Here is an 18,434-nt window from a genome sequence, read left to right as displayed (position 1 = left end):
GGCAAGGAACAGTTGAACATCATTTTTCCAACTTCTTATTTCTGAAGCAGTGCTGCACTGCATCAACTCCTCTAAATATTTATCTTAACATTCTTCCTATAATTTTCAATTATTTGCCATATCTTGTTTCATATTTCCTGTTATGCAATAACTTTTCCTCTTCATAGATACACAGACCAATAAATCTCTGCACCATTTTTTAATCCAACCCCTTTGAACAGTGCTCTATGCAGAGTAGGTGCTTAGTAAGTTCTATTGATTAGCTGATTGATTGGGAGAACCCCCATGTCTTTTGAGGCTGTCAGGCAATCCTCACAACTCCTGTGGGGTATCTGGGCAGGATGTCTTTAGTTGCTAACTTGCCAGGATCTGGGTTGCGGTACTCTAGGTACTTTTTGGTTCATGTCAAACCTCAACACCTTGGATTTAGAAATTTTCTAAGCGTTTTCTGATGAGCTAATGGGAAATGCTCTGGCCACAATTTACCTTATATTCCTTGATTTACCTGGAGTTCTTCTGTATTTCTTCTTTTCATCTGCAGCATAGGATGGTGGGGGTTGGCAGACACAAATGTAAGGATTAGGAATGTCAAGGGTCGAATTTCCAGAGGTCTCCATCTTCTCTGATTGTTTTGGCATAAACAATGACATTTTCATCGATATCACTGGTCTTTCCCTAGTTCAGATATCCATCCAGCTTGGCCAGAAGGTCTACAGATCTGATCCCAATATTCAAAATCCCAAACAAACCCTTACTTAGGGAACTGAAACAGCTGCTTCCTGCTCATCTCTGTTATAAAACAAATGGGATTCCTCAAGCCCTGCTCTTTAGCGAATAATTCCGTACAATAGATGATCTGATTATTTTTTTAATGAACGTAATATTTGCTGCAGCGATGGGTTAACCCAGCTGCATTTTGGCTTCAGCCACACGTTTTAAAGTATTTTTCTTTCAAACGTCTGAAATCTGGCAAAAGGTGAAATGCTGTTTGCCAAAAGCATTTTTCCCCCCTTTAATTTTTAAACCCATGTGTGTTTCCAGGGAAATTTAATCCATATGTGGTTGATTCATTTACACTTTGCTCATCAAAATGCAGTTTTGTAAGAGCTAATAGATGCCCAAGAAGCCTTACGAGTCATTTTATTAGCCTCTTACAGACGCGCTTTCCTTGAGCCAAACACTAACAGGACTGGAACTTCAAAAGGCTCAAGTTTGGTTCGAAACTCGGAACCTCTGATGTCTGAGTGGGTTCTGAACTTGGCAGGACACTTTCTCCCTAGTTTATTATAGGCAAAGCCAGGCAGTGGGGAGAGTCACAGGAATTTCAGGAGTGTTATTAACTACTTTTTCTTTATGATTTTCTTGCCTCTTTAGTCTGGTGACAGGCTCTGCGGAGGAAACCCACCAGCGACGAGATCAAGACATGCTGCACTGAGCAGGTATTATTAATCATGCTTTGCTTCAGGAATGCCAACTGGTGGCCACAATGAATGATACTGTCCCCTTTGGTGTCCTGAAAGGTCTTGTCTTATTTAATTTGTGTATTTACTTAGGATTAGCAAAGATCTTGAAAAGTTAAAGATATTTAGTCCTTTTCTTTGTCTCCAAGAAATACTTGACTAAAGTATCCTGGCCAGATGGTTGGACATCCTATTGTAAGACACTTCAAAGAACTTGATCCTAGTCTCCCACCGTAACCCACTCCATTGGCTAATGATTCTTTCTTCCCCATGGAAATCATCAGTGGAGTGGAAATATGACACAGCCACATTTTAATATACTTCTCCGTGTCGTCCTAGCTCCTATCTCTTTTGGGGTATCTGTGTGTGGGAGGTTGTTTAAAACGTTAGCCCAACCTAATCCAGTTTACCTTTATTTCCTATATGCCCATCTTTAGTTTGTTCACGAAATGCATGCACCATTTATCTTTTGCATCTTTATTATGAAGTTCCGCAGTCATATATGATCAGACACGGTTATGTCTCTTGATTAATAACTGTGATATTTAAGTGCCTAATATGTGTCAAGCACTATTCTGCTGGGGTAGAATCAACGTAAGCAGGATTGCTTAGTGGATAGAGCATGGGCCTGGGAGTCAGAAGGACTGGGTTCTAATCCTGGCTCTGCCACTTGTCTGCTGTGCGACCTTGGGCAAGTCACTTCACTTCTCTGGGCCTCAGTTACCTCATCTGAAAAATAGAGTTTGAGAGTATAAGCCCCATATGGGACAGGAACTGTGTTCATCTTGCTTAATTTCTATCTACCCCAGCACTTAGAACAGTGCTTGCCACATAGCAAGTGCTTCAGAAGTACCATTATTATTACTGGGTTGGACACAGTCCCTGTCTCACATGTGGCTCTTGCTTCTTAATCCCCATTTTACAGATGAGGCAACTGAGGCACAGAGAAGTTAAGCGACTTACCCAAGGTCACACAGTAGATGTGTGGTAGAAATGGGATTAGAATCCACATTCTCAAATTCCCAAGCCCATGTTCTTTCCATCAGGCCATGCGGCTTTCTCATTCACTTCAATTCCAAAGTGAGTGCCTCTGCCTCTCCACTGACTTGTAAGACAGAAAAATTGTCAGTTTGGGGCCTCTTTGACCAAATAAAAGGTGAGCTGCATGCAAAATTCTTGTGATATTTTATACCATCACACTGGAAAATTGCATCACTTTAAACTGTAGTTTACAAGAGTGTGTCTGTATGTGTGTGTGTTGTGTACAGCATTCACATTTGGAGTATCACAAAAATGTTTCAAGAATTGTGATTTTTGAAGGTTACTCATAAATGTTGTTGTTCAAGGTAATGTTGATGGTGTATTCCAAAGATAAAAGGTAATTCCAGGGGCAAATTCCACATCTTAAGCATTTACCTACATAAGTGCCTTAATTGTAGTATTTATTACATCCTTACTGTGTGCCAACCACTCTACTAAGCTTTTGATGTGGATACGAGATAATCATGTCAGACACGGTCTTTGTCCCACATGGGGCTCACAGTTTACATGGGAGGGACAGTGAGTGCTTGAGAACTTCAGCCATAAAACGTTTTGGGATCCAACCATCATCGCGGCTGGCACCATTCCCTCATTCTCTTCAAACATTCTGCTGTTGGATACTAAGCCCACATGTACATGTCCTATTGACGTGGCTGTGACTTGATAACACCCAAAAGGCGAGGATGGAAAAGGTCACAGAGCCTTTGAGATTTGTCACTGACATGATGCTAGTGTACCAGCTGGAGAGTGTGAGTTATTTCCATTCTTGCCTCAGTAAATGGCATGGCCCCAATGACACTGCTGGGAGGCTTTGATCTGCAGATCTAAGACTGATAAATCATTTTCAGGCTGCTGTTGCTCAGGCTATAGCCAGAATCATCATAAACATCTTGGGCTGTGTGTAGCTGAGGGTGGCTGGTTGGCTAAATGAGGTCTCCAGCTGCCAGCGGGAGTCACCCCAAATGGGGAAAAGAAAAAAGGCAAAAATACTAATTACAGTTTCTGTCCTGCAGTCCCTCACTGTAAAGCTAAAATAGTGATAAATAGGGCTTAGGTGATGGACTCATTAGGGCTAACATTTACTGTTATTATGGCATTTGTTAAGTGTGTCAAGCCCTGTTCTATGCGCTGGGGAAGATACAAGTTAATCAGGTTGGACACAGTCCCTGTCCCGCATGGAGCTCTCAGGACATATGTGGAAACTGAGGCACAGAGAACAGCAGGGAATTGGCAGAGCTGGGATTCGAAACGAGGTCCTCAGACTCCCAGGCCCTGGTTCTTTCTACTAGGCTACACTGCTTCAAGCTTAGTCAGTTTTAGGAATAGACGAAACAGGTGGGCAAAACAAGCAGTTCCTAGGGATCACTAATTTTAAAGGATGACCGATTTGGGAAAATCATCTAGGTCGGGACTTCTGGAGGTAAGTAGACTGGGATTTGGTCTGGGTCCGGATTAGACTAGTCCTATTCGATAGGTGAGTAGGTCCACTTTTAAAATGCTCCTCTCTCTTGTATTCCCCTCCTTGCTGTTCTGTCTTACTTCTCCCCATCTAGGAGGGGCCCCAATCCAAATTTGAAGTCAGTTGCATGAACCTATTCATGTGCCTAGAGCTCCTGGGTAGAAGGACCTGATTAAGGATACACTTCTTGTCCATTTGCCCACTTTTTTTGTCCTTGAAATTCATTGAACATGTTTAATCACATCCAGCCAACTCACCCATCACTGATATTTCAAAATTCTTATTCTTCTGGATCCCTGATAACATGGATTTTTTCAATTTTATAATGAAATATAAGCATTGTTTAGAATCTCATTTATGACACAGAGATGATGTAATGATGAATTAGCTTAAATGGACTAAACGACTGACCAAAGAGGTATAAATCTCATTGTATAAGTTACCTATTGCAGAGAAACAAAGATTTGTAAACTGTATGAACTCTACAAAGGTTACAGACTGAAGGTTTAGGAGATATGCTTCCAGGGTGTATCTGCTGATTGACATCTGATAACATTGTATTTGAGTGGAGTTGTTTCCTGGCTAATTCTCTCCTACAGTTATCTGGCATTAAAAGGGAAATGGAAAGAAAGTATGAGGGCAAACTTGAATCAACACTCCAAGCTCGATTTCCACCTCTAGAACTAGTGTTTCAATAAAACTTCAAAAGCTAAAAGATAAACTTGATTTGCGGTGTTATTAAAATGTGACCAGTCAATGGGAAGGGATTGTCTCTATCTCTTGCCAATTTGTACATTCCAAGTGCTTAGTACAGTGCTCTGCACATAGTAAGAGCTCAATAAATACTATTGAACGGATGGGGTGTGTAATATTTGTAAATGTCATATGACCAAACATGAAGAAACGGAAGCACTTTTTTTTTTTGCAAATCAGTATTAAGCTCATTGTAGGCAGGGAATATGTCTGTTGTTACACTGTATTCTCCCAAGTGCTTAGTACAGTGCTTTGCACACAGTAAGCACTCATATACGATTGAATGAATGAATGAATCTTGGAATAGTTATTGGCCTTTTTTTTACAGTTGTAAGAATAACACTGTTGAGCCAATGTCTATGTCCTTATGTGTCTCTCTCTCTTTACATATATATACATATATAAATATATACATATAAATATAAATATATATATATTTACAGACACGCACTATTTTATGGGAATAAAGTGGACACTTTTGGAAAGAGTTTTAACTCAGGCCACTAAGATACCATTTAGTAACTTCCTTCTTCAAAGCCTGTCTCAGTGCCCTAGAGTCCTAAAAAAGATAATGCAACTTCCTACTGTGTCAGATGTAGGGGCACTTTGCTCTGAATCTGTCCTGTTTCTTGTAAAACCTTTTAAGGATGCTGTGCCTTCTCTCCACCTCCAGTGGATTTTTTATAAAGCCAGCTGGGAATATGCCCACTTGTTTCCAAACAACCCTCTGTACCATAATGTACCTTCCCCTAACTCCCTCCCCTCTAATTAATAAAATTCACCTTTCTTATATAGAAACATTACAAAATAAAATAATCATCACAAAAAGTAGTGAAAAGCCTGATTCTCACTTTCCATTGCACTGAATCTTTTTGGGTCTGCTGTAATGTTGTCACTAGCGTCCAGGAATGGTTGAAATTGTGGCAACTTAAAGTGTAAGGACTATGGCAGGGGAAAGGAGAGATTTCTTGGTGGAAAAACTTTTTCCACTTTTTTCAAATATTAGTTTAAGTGGCTTCTTATTTTCTCTGGTTTTCATGAGGTGAAATTGGAAGAAAACCTTATGATTAACTAGGAAAGCTGGAAGGAGATAGGAGAATCTTGGGGGTAACTGGGAGCCAGTATAACCAGAGAAGCAGATGTGTGTTTTCAAAATCTGTCTCAATATCCCAGCTGGTGCTCACTTCAAAATACTCTCTTCTTCCTCAGTTGCAACTTTTGAAGTAGCTGCATGGGAAAATAAGGCTGTTACTGGTTTGGACCAGTCTGTCTCACTCAGTATTCTGTCTCCCAGTAATGGCACCAGAATACTTGGAGGTCCTATGTGATGGTTACCCACCTTGATATTCATCTTAATTGCCTGTTCTCCTTTACATACCTAACTGTCCCTCCAATATTCCATTTTGGACATCTTATCCACAGATTATCCAAATCCTTTTGGAACCTGTTGATATATTTGGGCTAAATAACATTTTGTGGTAATGACATCCATATGGTTATTATATATATTTTTACAGGCCTTAGAATTAGAGGACCTGGGGTCCAGTTCCAGCTCAGCCAGTTGTCTTCTGGGTGACATTGGGCAATTCACTTAACTTCACTGTGTGTTTCCTCAACTGTAAAATGGGGATTCACTATCTGTTCTCACAACTAATTGAACTATGAATCCCATGTGGAACAGGCACTGTTGTCTAACCTGATTAACTTGTATCTAACTCAACTTTTCTTAGTTCTTGGGAGAATACGATATAACAGAGTTGGTAGACAAGTTCCCACAATGAGCTTATGGTCTAGAGGGGGAGATAAACATTAATATAAATAAATTATGGATATGTACGGTAAGTACTGTGGGGTTGAGCATGGGGTGAAGCAAGGATACAAATTCACTTATATGAGCAATGCAGAAGGGAATGGGAGAAGAAGAAATGAGGGCTTGAGGAAGGCCTCTTGGAGGAGATGTGTTTTTAATAAGACTTTGCAGGTGGGAAGTGTGATCATCTATTGGGTATGTTGGGAGAGGGAGTTCCAGGCCAGAGGGAGGACTTGGGCCAGGGATCGGTGATAAGATAGATTAGATCGAGGTACTTTGAGTAGGTTGGCATGTGTGGGCTGGGTTGTAGTACGAAATCAAGTGGTAAGGTAGGAGAGGGCAAGGTGATTGAGAATTCCACTATTTGCATATCTCCATCCTAAAAGGGAATCATTAATCCCTAACTTTTGTCTCCTCTAGCTTTCAGCAAGTTTTTCATCCAGTACTGAATATTTCCCTCCCATTCAATAAATGTTTAGTTTTTACAAGAACCTTTGGTGGCAAACTTCATCAATACCTTTTTGAAATTCTAAAATATATTATGTCTTTTGGTTCCCCTCTATCCACCTGCTTGTTGACCCCTTTAAGAAATGACTCCACATTGTCTTTCTCCCAAAAAGCTGAATTGTTTTGGTGTTCATTAATTTCATTATTATAATTTAATTAATAATAATTAATAATATAATAATAATTAATAATTTCATTATTGATTTTACTAATTACTATTGTAGATGCAGATGCTAGATTTCCAAGTGTGAGAGTGAAAAGGAATAAAATAGACTCTACTCCTGGAGCCATTTCAATAGGGAAATGTGGAAGAAATCTAGGAAATGTAAGATGCTACATGTTCTTGCATTGCTTGGCGGTGGTTACTTTAATACAGTGAAGGAAATTGACTTTTTTGGCCTACTGTCCTATAAATTTGGGATTTTCACTGAGAATTATTATTATTACTGTATTTGTTAAGCACTTACTATGTGACAAACACCGTTCTAAGTGCTGGAGTAGATACAAGTTAATCATATTTGAGCTGTACTAAGTGCTTGGGAGAGTACACTACAAAAATAATTAAACACCTGTTAATAAGGTCTCACTCCTACTTAGACTGCAAGTTCCATGCGGGACAGGAACTCTGTCCAACCTAATTAATTTATATCTACCTCAATACTTAGAACTGTGTTTGACACAGAATAGCGCTTAACAAATACCATTGGAAAAAAAAGGTCGGACACAGTCTCTGTCCCACATCACAGTCTAAAAGAACAAAAGGTTTAGTAAGGTGTAGCTTAGCCAGAAGGACCATCCTGATTTATACTTTTCCAAGAGTCTTAAAAAGGATGATGATTTTTTTATCCAGGAGAATTGTAAAATACCTTATGAAAACTACCATGATATAGGTAAACACAAATCTCCCCCTCCATGGAAATGGATAAACCTTATCAGATTTACATGAATATACTAGGACAGTCATCTCCTCTTGCAACTGGGTAACTTAGTAAGGTGTAGCTTAGCCAGAAGAACCATCCTGATTTATACTTTTCCAAGAGTCTTAAAAAGGATGATGATTTTTTATCCCGGAGAATTGTAAAATACCTTATGAAAACTACCATGATACAGATAAACGCAAAGCTCCCCCTCCATGGAAATGGATAAACCTTATCAGATTTACATGAATATACTAGGGACAGTCATCTCCTCTTGCGACTGGGGAACTTACTGTACAGATAGAGGATCTTTTCCTTAAGTGGGATGGATGTAAATTTCAGTTGAGAGAGGGACAGTGGGGAGAGCTTCATAGCCTGCAACCTCAGGTGAGAAAACAGCTTCTTTTGGAGATTTTCAAAGCTCAGCCCGTGCTGACTCCGAACAGCTGAACCACTGTCTGTCAGCGGAAGCCATAAAACTTTACACACATTGGTAACATCACTTATTCATCAATCCAGAGCCTCACCCAGTCCCTGCCCCTTTTTACAGTCACCTTTGCGGCTATCCCGGAGACACCATGAATGAAAGATCCAGAATCTAAGTGATATGGTGAGATTTTCACCTACAGGTTTTCCGATTCAGAAAGTTCCATGGATTTAGGGAAAGCAGGCTAACTTCCAAGCATACAGCAGCTGAATCTGGCCCTGGATCTCTGGGAGGGGCCAGTTTTTATATAAAAAATGAAAAACACTGCTCTTGTACAGTTAACTTCAATAGCATAAAGTGTGTGATGTAATGGTAAACAAATTCATCTTTCTCATTTACTGTTAAGCCAACTGTGATTAAGCGACAAGGAGAAAAGATAAAATTGATGATTGTGGTAAGTTTAAATGGCTAGTGGATATAACTCTGAAAAATGTCAATTGTTACGATGGAGTATAATCTAAACGTAGGAATGATGGCTCTTTTGGCAGCGTTGCCTCAAACACTGTAGTTTGCTTTTTGGTCTTGGTGTAATTATTTGAGGTTAAAGTAGGAAAGATGTATGATTAATTTGTGTTTTTTTCCTCCGTGCTGCAGCACACTGCCCTCTGGTGTATATAGAAAAGATTCATACAAAAGATAAAGGAGTCATTTTTCCCCCCTAAAAGCAGTTTTGGAAAATCAACAACTGTCTCTGTAAGCAGGAGAGCCACACATTGCTTTGATTTATTCTTCAGGCTCATAACCCAGCATGACTTGAAAAAAAATTTTTTTTAAGCGACTGCTGCTAGGAACCAGCAGCTCTCCTGCCTAAGGGTACATTCTCCCTTCTTTTGAGACACAGTTCCACAGCTTCAACTTCATCCTATCCACTGAGCTCCACAACCGCTCATTCCTGTCTCTGTCAGTCTCACACCACCAACCCCCAGCCCTGGTTCACATCCGCGGAACTCTTCCGTGGCTCAAGTGGCACAGAGTGAAATCCAAACACCTGCGTAATGATCTTGCCTACTACTTTGACAAAATCGAAACCATCAGAGGTTAACTCCTCAGATCTCCCCCTTGCCTCTTCAGTTCCCTCCTGCCACCCTCCCATCCATTCTCTTATCCTTCCCGGCCATCTCTTCCCTGCCTGCGTTCAAATTTACCCCTTCACCTGTACTTCTGACCACCCCTCTTGCACCTTATGAAAATATTTGCATCCACTCTTCATCCCTCTCAACCACCATCTTCAACTGCTCACTGTCCAATGGATTCTTGCTCTCGGCTTTCAAAAGCATCCACTTGTCACCTGCCATAGAAAGACACTCTCGACCCCACTGTATCATCAGCTAGAGCCCCTTCTCCCTCATACCATCCTATCCAAACTCCTAGAAGAGACTGGTTACTCCTTTGCACTTCATCTCCAGCAAGACACTGCTCTTCCCATCTTCAGAACCCTTCTAAAATTACATCTCCTCTAGCAGGCCTTCCATATTCATCGCTCATCTTCCTTCCCTCTCCCCCAGCCCCCGCCACCGACTTTCCACTTTCACTGACACTAATAATAATAATGTTGGTATTTGTTAAGCGCTTACTGTGTGCCGAGCACTGTTCTAAGCGCTGGGGTAGACATGGGGAATCAGGTTGTCCCACGTGGGGCTCACAGTCTTAATCCCCATTTTACAGATGAGGGAACTGAGGCACAGAGAAGTTAAGTGACTTGCCCACAGTCACACAGCCGACAAGTGGCAGAGCTGGGATTCGAACTCATGAGCCCTGACTCCAAAGCCCATGCTCTTTCCACCGAGCCACGCTGCTTCTCCCAGCACTTCAGGGTCACTTATGTACTTGAGAAATAGCCCCACCCACTTCCAGAAGGACTTAACCACACATGGTTATACATTCCTCCTACCTATAATTTGCCTGTCTCCCCTGCTAGATTATAAACTCCTCAAAGGCAGAGGTCATGTCTACTAACTCTATTGTTCTCCCAAGTGCTTAGTAGAGTACTCTGTTAATAGCATTCATTAGTATTTACTCTTGATTGATTCCACATCCGGCAGGGTGTTACTGATCTCATGATGGGCAGAATGTAGAAGTGTAGAGAGCTTTTTGATTATGGGAAGAAGAGGAATAGTTTGATAAGAGTTGTTACTGCCTGCTGGCCTTCTGCTAGAAAAACCATTGGGAGACTGTAGGAATAGCTATTAAATGTTATTTTTTGCCATCTCCATTAGACGGAGCCAACACAAAAGCTAATTTAGCTAAATGTTGGAAAGAAAAAATGTAATGTTTCTTTGGATAAGTCTTCTCTATTTTCTTTTAGTGTGCAGTATATTTTCTCTTTTTTCATTACAGAAAAACTGGCTGAATGATCTTTTGCAGGTATTTTTGTTACATAATTAGGTTTGTTGACATCACAAGGATTGCCAAGGGACAGGTTATAGTGGTTTCTAAAGTTATAACTATTGCCGTTTGTAATTTAAAAGGTAGACATAACAATATTTGTAATCCATGAGGAAAAAAACAGTTTAGAAAACAGTGGTATTTGAAGCTCCAATGAAATCTGGAATTATAATGACACCATTTCACAATATGTGTTATATGCCAGTTCTCCTGAACTTATTTGAAATAACACACCATGTTTATGCCTAGATGCCATCTGTTGCTGCTTTATATATACCTAGCAAAGTTAACCCATTATTAATCCACTATTGATGAGGTTTGTCAGGTGGATTTGAGAAATAATGAAAGACGAGGCATTTAAATCAAGTCAGAATCTTGACACTTTTGAGATTTTGTGTGCGTGTGTGTTTGAATATGTAAGGAGTCACTCTTTAGATGCCCAAATTACCATCCCTTACTTAGTTGGATAGCTGGTGAGCTATATAATCAGTTGAGAAAGAGAGAGAGGCAGACACACACCCATTGAACCACCAAAGCAAGGCTGAGGAGACGGGAGGAGAGCACAGTTGGCTGAACCAGTGGAAGATGGTCTGAGGCGGATTGACCTGGGCGGGGGCCTCTTCCTAACCTGGGAGGAGACAGGGCATGTTTGCTAGACCCTTACAAATCAGTAAATCAGTAGAGAGTATATACCTCTTCTGGAAGTCGTGGAAATCCAAACCACTCATCTTTCTAGCAGTGTGCTGAAATTGATATAGTTTAGCAATCTTGTGGTGGGATTTGGCCAGTTATCCCAGAAATTCTCTCACGCATTAATAGGTTCGGTGGGAGGCAAGCCAAAGTCTTTACCATATATTGGAGTGTGTCAGGGTCCTTGCCTGTTATCTCACTGTGAAACGTGCTCTGTGGTTTGGAACTGGAATCTCAGGGTGACTTTCCTGCCCTGCAAACCAAATGGGGGCAGCACATTGGAGGGCAACTCTCGAAAATCTGTTCGAAGACTGTTCCCTAATTTACTGCTTGGGTCCCAGTTTTGGTGCCACAGGACTGCTGGGAGGGAAGTAAAAGACTGCTACATATTTGGAATGTGCTAGGCAGTGTGGATTTTTTTTAAGCTCCTGTGTTTTGGAAGAATGTATGCAAAGCAAAATAAACACTCATCTAAGACTTTTGCAGCACTCGGAACAATTGCCTGATTTTTGTGATGGGTGATGTGATTTGATGAAGGATTATATTAAGCAGTCTGCAGAGATTACTCTTCAGAGAAAATGTGCTGACTTCTCTGGTAAGAAAGGTTTGGGGCAATAGGATAATTGCCTAACTTCAAAATACAGAATTCCGGTTAAAGCATTTATAAAGAAATTCAAAGGGTCTGTTTTAGGACTTTGTTGAATGGGCATTCTTTGTAAGACAGTCTTTTAAAGTAGTACTTTGAAAATGGTGAGCTGGGACAATTCACAGACTTAACTCTTAGGAAGATTTGAAGATGGAGAGAGCTGTGGTCTGTTGATTGTGAGGGGGAGAGGGAGTTTCAGGGAGGAGAGAGGGCTTAAATGGTGGTGAGGGAGATGAAAATGAGGCACAGTGAGAAGATAGGATTGAAAGGAGCAAAGATTACGATCTGGGGTGAAGTGAGAGAAGAAATTTGACAATAATAAGAAGAAAGCTAATTAAATTCCTTAAAGGCAACAATCAGGAATTTGTTTGTGATGCACGGAGTAATGGGCAACGATTCAAGGTTTTTGAAAAGTGGGAAGACGAACACAGAATGGATGTTTCAGAAAAATGATCTGAACATAAGAATGGATCGCAACAATGCGATTACTTCAGTAGTTAAACTGAGATACGGCAAGTGCTTGCATGAGTGTGGTAGTCGTTTGGATGGAGTGAAAGCTTTGGATTTTGGAAATATTGTGGCGAAAGAACTGACAGGATTTGGTGACAGTAAATGAGGGTTGAAAAAGGAGGAGGAGCCAAGGTTAATACCAAAATTGCAAGCTTGTGAGATGAGGAGCATAAGGGTGTCTATTGTGATGGGGGAAGAATTAGAGTTAGCTCCCAAATCTTCCTCTGTGCCTATCGTGCCACCTGGCTTTCCCAACCTACATCTCCCCACAGGACCAAAACTAGTCAATTGGTCATACAGGAGAAGAAACAGCACCATTGAAAAAACTGATTTTCATTTTGTTTGTCCCGGGTTACTTCTGGAAAAGGTAACTTGAAATTAAATTATTTAGAAGTTTGGGAAGTCCAGATTTGCTGGCAGAGGTGCCAAAGAGTTCTCCAGTTCAGCCTCTGCCCTGTTTTTCCTCCTTACTGTGAACCTACCTAAATCCTCAACATACTGCTCTATGTGCGTAACATCGTTTTTCCATTAAACTTAATAACACAAAACATGTTACATTAACATAACAATTCCTCTTTGATAGAAATGTAGATTTTATTGAATGCAGGGAGGAAAAACCTCTAAATACCATGTTTCACAATAACTTTCTAATTAGGAAAACATTATATTTTAACCAATTTACTCTAATAAAGAAAATTCTTTCTGTTTCCGCTTGTTGGCCGGCATCTTTCGTAGTGAATTACATTATGAACTATAGGCCCTGACAAAATCATCTCCCCAAAGTTTATTTAGGGCATTTTTTTTTAACCTAACTCAACAAATCCTTGTAAATTAAATCTTAGAGATGCAGAGGGAGTCCAAAATGTGGTTTATATACACAGTTTGAAGTAGTTCAGTTTAATTCCAAATTGCATACATTTTTTGCATCTGTGAAATCAAAACCAGACATTATGCTTTATTAAAATGCAGTGTCTAATGCTAATTTTTTTTTCCCATGGCTAATGCAATAGGTTTCAAATTTTGAGTTTCTCTGTATGTGTTTGCTTTGGAGAGCCCAGAAGTGCATGGACTATTTTTTCCCTGGCGATTGTTTTTCCTTATTGATTGTTTCTGGTACATATCATTGAGACTGTAGAGGGGCCATTAGTGGAAGTGGGTGAGGGGCAGAGGAAGGTATGAACTTGTCCATCTCCTAGGATTGCTGTGGATCTCCAGCTCATTCCCTGCCGACTATAATTGCAAGCCTTTAGGCTGTGCCATTTCATAAGCCCCTAGGATTTCCAGTGGGCCCTCTTACTGTCCTTTCTCATATCTTTTCTTTTGTTTCCATTACTAAAAATCTGCTCCAACTTTGGCCCCTGGAACCCCAGGCTAGATATGAGGCCTTCTTCACGGATTGACTTGGGAAGTTTTCGGTAACTTAATTTTTTTGCTTTGAATTCTCAAGTTTCCATCTCCTTCTTGCCTCCTAAAATAGTCTTTTGACCCCCTTTAAAGGGCAAATGAAAGGACATATAGAAGCTGTACTTTTTTGGTATGCAGACTTGGGTGCTCAGTGACTTTCTGGGGGACCACCACAGGCAGGCAGTCTAGCAAGTGGTGAGGGTTACCAAAAAATAATTGGAACAGTGATTAGAAAGGATTTGTTCACCAGCCAGTCACCAAAAACCCCACTTGGTACCCAAAACAATGAGCTGAGCATGTGGTCAAGTATTAGAACTGTTGCCATCTGTTAATCAATCAGTCATATTTAGTCAGTGCTTACTGTGTGTAGAGGACTGTACTAAGTACTTGGGAGATATCATATAGCAAAGTTGATAGTTTTCCTGCCCACAATGAGTTTACTTTGCTTTTAGAAGCAGTGTGGCCTAATGGAAAGAGCACAGGACTGGGAAACAGAAGACCTGAATTCTATTCCTACCTCCACTACTTGCATACTGCGTGATATTGGGCAAGTCACTTGTCTTCTCTGGGCCTCAGTTTCCTCTTCTGTAAAATGGGGATAAAATGCCAGCTTGCCCTTCCCCTTAGGCTGCTTTGTGTCAGCCTAGGTCTACCAACTCTATTCCGTTGTACTCTTCCAAGCGCTTAGTACAGTGCTCTGCACATAGGAACCACTCAGTGCCATTGATTGGACTGTGAGCCCCATACACTCAATAAATACGATTAATAATATGGCACCTACTGCAGAGCCTAGCACAGAGCCTGGCACATGGTAAACGTTTATCAAATACCACAGTTATTATTATGAGGACTCAAGTTACTAGGTATGAATTTGTGTACCTTGTTCTGATCATTTATTTTCCCTGGGCACCATATATCTTTAGAAATTTGCACACTGCTTCCGAACAGGAATGGAGAACCATAAAGTAAGTCTCATAAATAGCCCAGAAGTGGCAAACACCTGCTTTCTGCTCTCACGCATTAGATAGCACAAAACAGCTTTATTCGAAGCAAGACAAAGCGAGGAACAGAATGTTTTCATGGTTATGAGCTGTGCTTCTCTCCCAAAACCCTGGAAAGCGGATTGGAGGGTCATAGTTTAATGCTGGTTCTTATTTTAGTGCACGGCAGGATTCCCTCAGTTGGATCAGAGAACTTGTCACTCTGAGACTAGCCTGGTGATTCATAGACTCAGCTGCCGTCCCCCCGTTGGTAAAATACTGATTCCGTTAATCCATTCAGGACAGGTGGTTGTCTATCCAGTTAGACAGTGATCTTCCTGATGCAGAGTCCACAAGCTACTTGATTGCTTGCTTATCCTATTGAGGCAGAGGAGTTCATCTCTCTTTTGTCACTCCACTTTGTCCGAGCAGCCAGTAGTTGGCCCAGGGCAGGAGGGATTTCGGTAGACCACTTTTGGGTAGCATTGAGATGTTGCATTACTCTCCCATAGCAGGGATAGTGTTAAATTCCATTTTTGAACAGGGAAAATCTCCCGACATCTCATTTCACTGAAGTAATTACTGCATTGACCTTATTATCCAGACTCCAGGAATAAAATCCCAGCAGTCGGATACATTTCAATTTTGTATTTACGCTCATGTCCGATCATATATATTTTATCATTAATATTACACCAGGCCATAAGAATGAAAGCCATGTTTAACTTCATTTTTAGTAAATGTAATGATTCTTTGTTTTGTAGAAGGAGAAAGTGAGGAAAGAGGATAAAGTAGCATCCTTTTAATATACTAGGCACAGATGTGGAAGTTGGACTGAGGAGCCATTTTATGATTCTGTGCAGTTTCAGGCCTAAATTTTGGAAGAAGCAGCACAATTGCAAACAGCTCAAACACTTTAACGAGCCAGTGGCCACATCAAATATGCCCTGGAAGAAGCTGAAAGGTCTTGCATAGGAATGCAGTTTCACATGTATGCAGTCCACTCAGTTTTCCCTAGACTACCAGAATTGGTCTGCTGTTGGAAATAAAGAAATCCATTTGTTAGCATTACCATCACAATTGCTTTCTGTGGGAGTTTGTGTTTTTAACATCTTATGAAAGCAATGAACATACATTTAAGTGTTTTCTGAGATTCATTTCATTTGTTGATGTTGGGATAGTCCTGTTTCATGGCCTTGATTATCATCAGAAAGCAAGATTTCACCATCCAACTCCACAGATAAAGAGCACCAGGGAGGATTTTTGCAGCATTTAATGCTCTTATTCTAAGAAAAATGTAGAAGTTTTGTGTCTTTCCATGTGGAGAACGATCATATCCTACAGAAGCTTAGAAATGGAGCCGCTGGGTGGAGATCTGTCTCTTTTTAAAAGTTATTATTATTATTTCGTAATGTGATAGTTGAACATGTACTATGTGCCAAGCACTGTATGAAGCGCCGGGGTAGATACAAGGTAATCAGGTTGTTCACAGTCCCTGTCCCACACAGGGCTCCCAGTCTTACTCCCCATTTTACAAATGAGGTAACTGAAGCACAGAGAAGTGACTTGCCCGAGATCACTCAGCAGACAAGTCGTAGAGCGGGGATTAGAACCCAGGTCCTTTGAGTCCCAGACCTGTGTTCTCTCCACTAGGCTACACTGCTTCTCCAGAACCTTCTGAGGTTTTAGACTGTGATCTAAACAGAGTCAGAGTGTCTCATGGGCAAGACCGTTTTTTAGCTTGATTCAATCTCCTCAACTGTAAAATGGGGAAAAAGACTGGTAAACAGATTTTAAACTCTGTGAGGTAAGAGGTCACAGGAGACAATCTCTAGCTGCAATCTCTCTCTTCTGGCAGCTGCTCTCTCTAGGAAAATGACGGTCCTTCATTATACCCAGTCTCTGGACCTGCTGCCCCCTCCACAATGCTGAAGAACCCCTTTAATTGCGGAGGCCAAGATCAGGATCATGGGGAGGGGATGGGGTGTTCTTTGCTGCCTGTATCTGTCAGAGGGTGGGGGTCTACTGCCCTGACCCAATCCCAGATACTTTCCTGTCACACTGAATCTGCCATTCTCTCCTGGACCCCCTCCAATCTGGCTTCCGTCTCCTTCACTCTACCAAGACTGCTCTCTCAAAGGTCACCCCTGACCTCCTTCTTGCGAAATCCAATGGCTCCTACTCTATCCTAATCCTCCTTGACCTCTCAGCTGCCTTTGACATTGTTGACCATCCCCTTCTCCTCCACACCTTATCTCACCTTGGCTTCACGGACTGCATCCTCTCCCGGTTCTCCTCTTATCTTTCTGGTCGTTCATTCTCGGTCTCCTTCGCGGGCTCCTCCTCCCCCTCCCATCGTCTAACTGTTGGGGTTCCTCAAGGGTCAGTTCTTGGCCCTCTTCTGTTCTCCATCTACACTCACTCCCTCGGTGAACTCATCTGTTCTCACGGCTTCAACTATCATCTCTATGCAGATGACACACAGATCTACATCTCTGTCCCTGTCCTCTCCCTCTCCCTGCAGGCTAGTATCTCCTCCTGCCTCCAAGACATCTCTACCTGGATGTCTGCCCGCCACCTAAAACTCAACATGTCCAAAACTGAGCTCCTCATCTTCCCTCCCAAGCCCTGTCCTCTTCCTGACTTCCCTGTCACTGTGGATGGTACGACCATCCTTCCCGTCTCTCAGGCCCACAACCTCAGTGTCATCTTTGACTCATCTCTCTCGTTCACCCCACACATCCAATCCGTCACTGAGACCTACCAGTCTCACCTTTATAATATTGCCAAGATCCGCCCTTTTCTCTCCACCCAAACGGCTATCTTACTGGTACAGGCTCTCATAATATCCCGGTTGGATTATTGTGTCAGCCTTCTCTCTGATCTTCCTCCTGTCTCTCCCCGCTCCAGTCTATTCTTCATTCTACTGCCCGGCTCATCTTCCTGCAGAAACGCTCTGGGCATGTCACTCCCCTTCTTAAAAACCTCCAGTGGTTGCCTATCAACCTCTGCACGAAACAAAAACTTCTCAACATCTAGGCTACAAGGCTCTCCATCACCTTGCCCCCTCCTACCTCTCCTCCCTTCTTTCCTTCTACTGCCCACCCCACATGCTCCGCTCCTCTGCCACCCACCTCCTCGCCATCCCCCGTTCTTGCCAATCCCACCGTCGACCCCTGGCCCACATCCTCCCGCTGTCCTGGCATGCCCTCCCCCCTCACCTCTGTCAAACTAATTCTCTTCCCCTCTTCAAAGCCCTACTTAGAGTTTCCCTCAAGAGGCTTTCCCAGACTGAGCTTCCCCTTTTCCCTCTGCTTCCTCTGCTGCCCCTCTACCCCCTCTTCACCTCCCCTCAGCTAAGCCCCCTTTTCTCCTCCTTTTCTTC

At 41.8% G+C, this 18,434-nt stretch overlaps 1 long non-coding RNA gene across 1 annotated transcript in view; it reads left to right on the top strand.

Annotated features, from left to right (window-relative positions):
* LOC114815122 overlaps nucleotides 1-18,434 on the top strand; it is a 150,631-nt gene that overhangs the window by 65,421 nt on the left and 66,776 nt on the right. The window contains exon 3 of the long non-coding RNA XR_003762897.2: nucleotides 1,375-1,439. This is a non-coding gene — a long non-coding RNA (uncharacterized LOC114815122). The remainder of the gene's footprint in view (nucleotides 1-1,374; nucleotides 1,440-18,434) is intronic.

Source organism: Ornithorhynchus anatinus, chromosome 11, assembly GCF_004115215.2.
Source record: "Ornithorhynchus anatinus isolate Pmale09 chromosome 11, mOrnAna1.pri.v4, whole genome shotgun sequence".
NCBI lineage: Eukaryota > Metazoa > Chordata > Mammalia > Monotremata > Ornithorhynchidae > Ornithorhynchus > Ornithorhynchus anatinus.
This window is presented reverse-complemented; position numbering and strand designations above follow the sequence as displayed.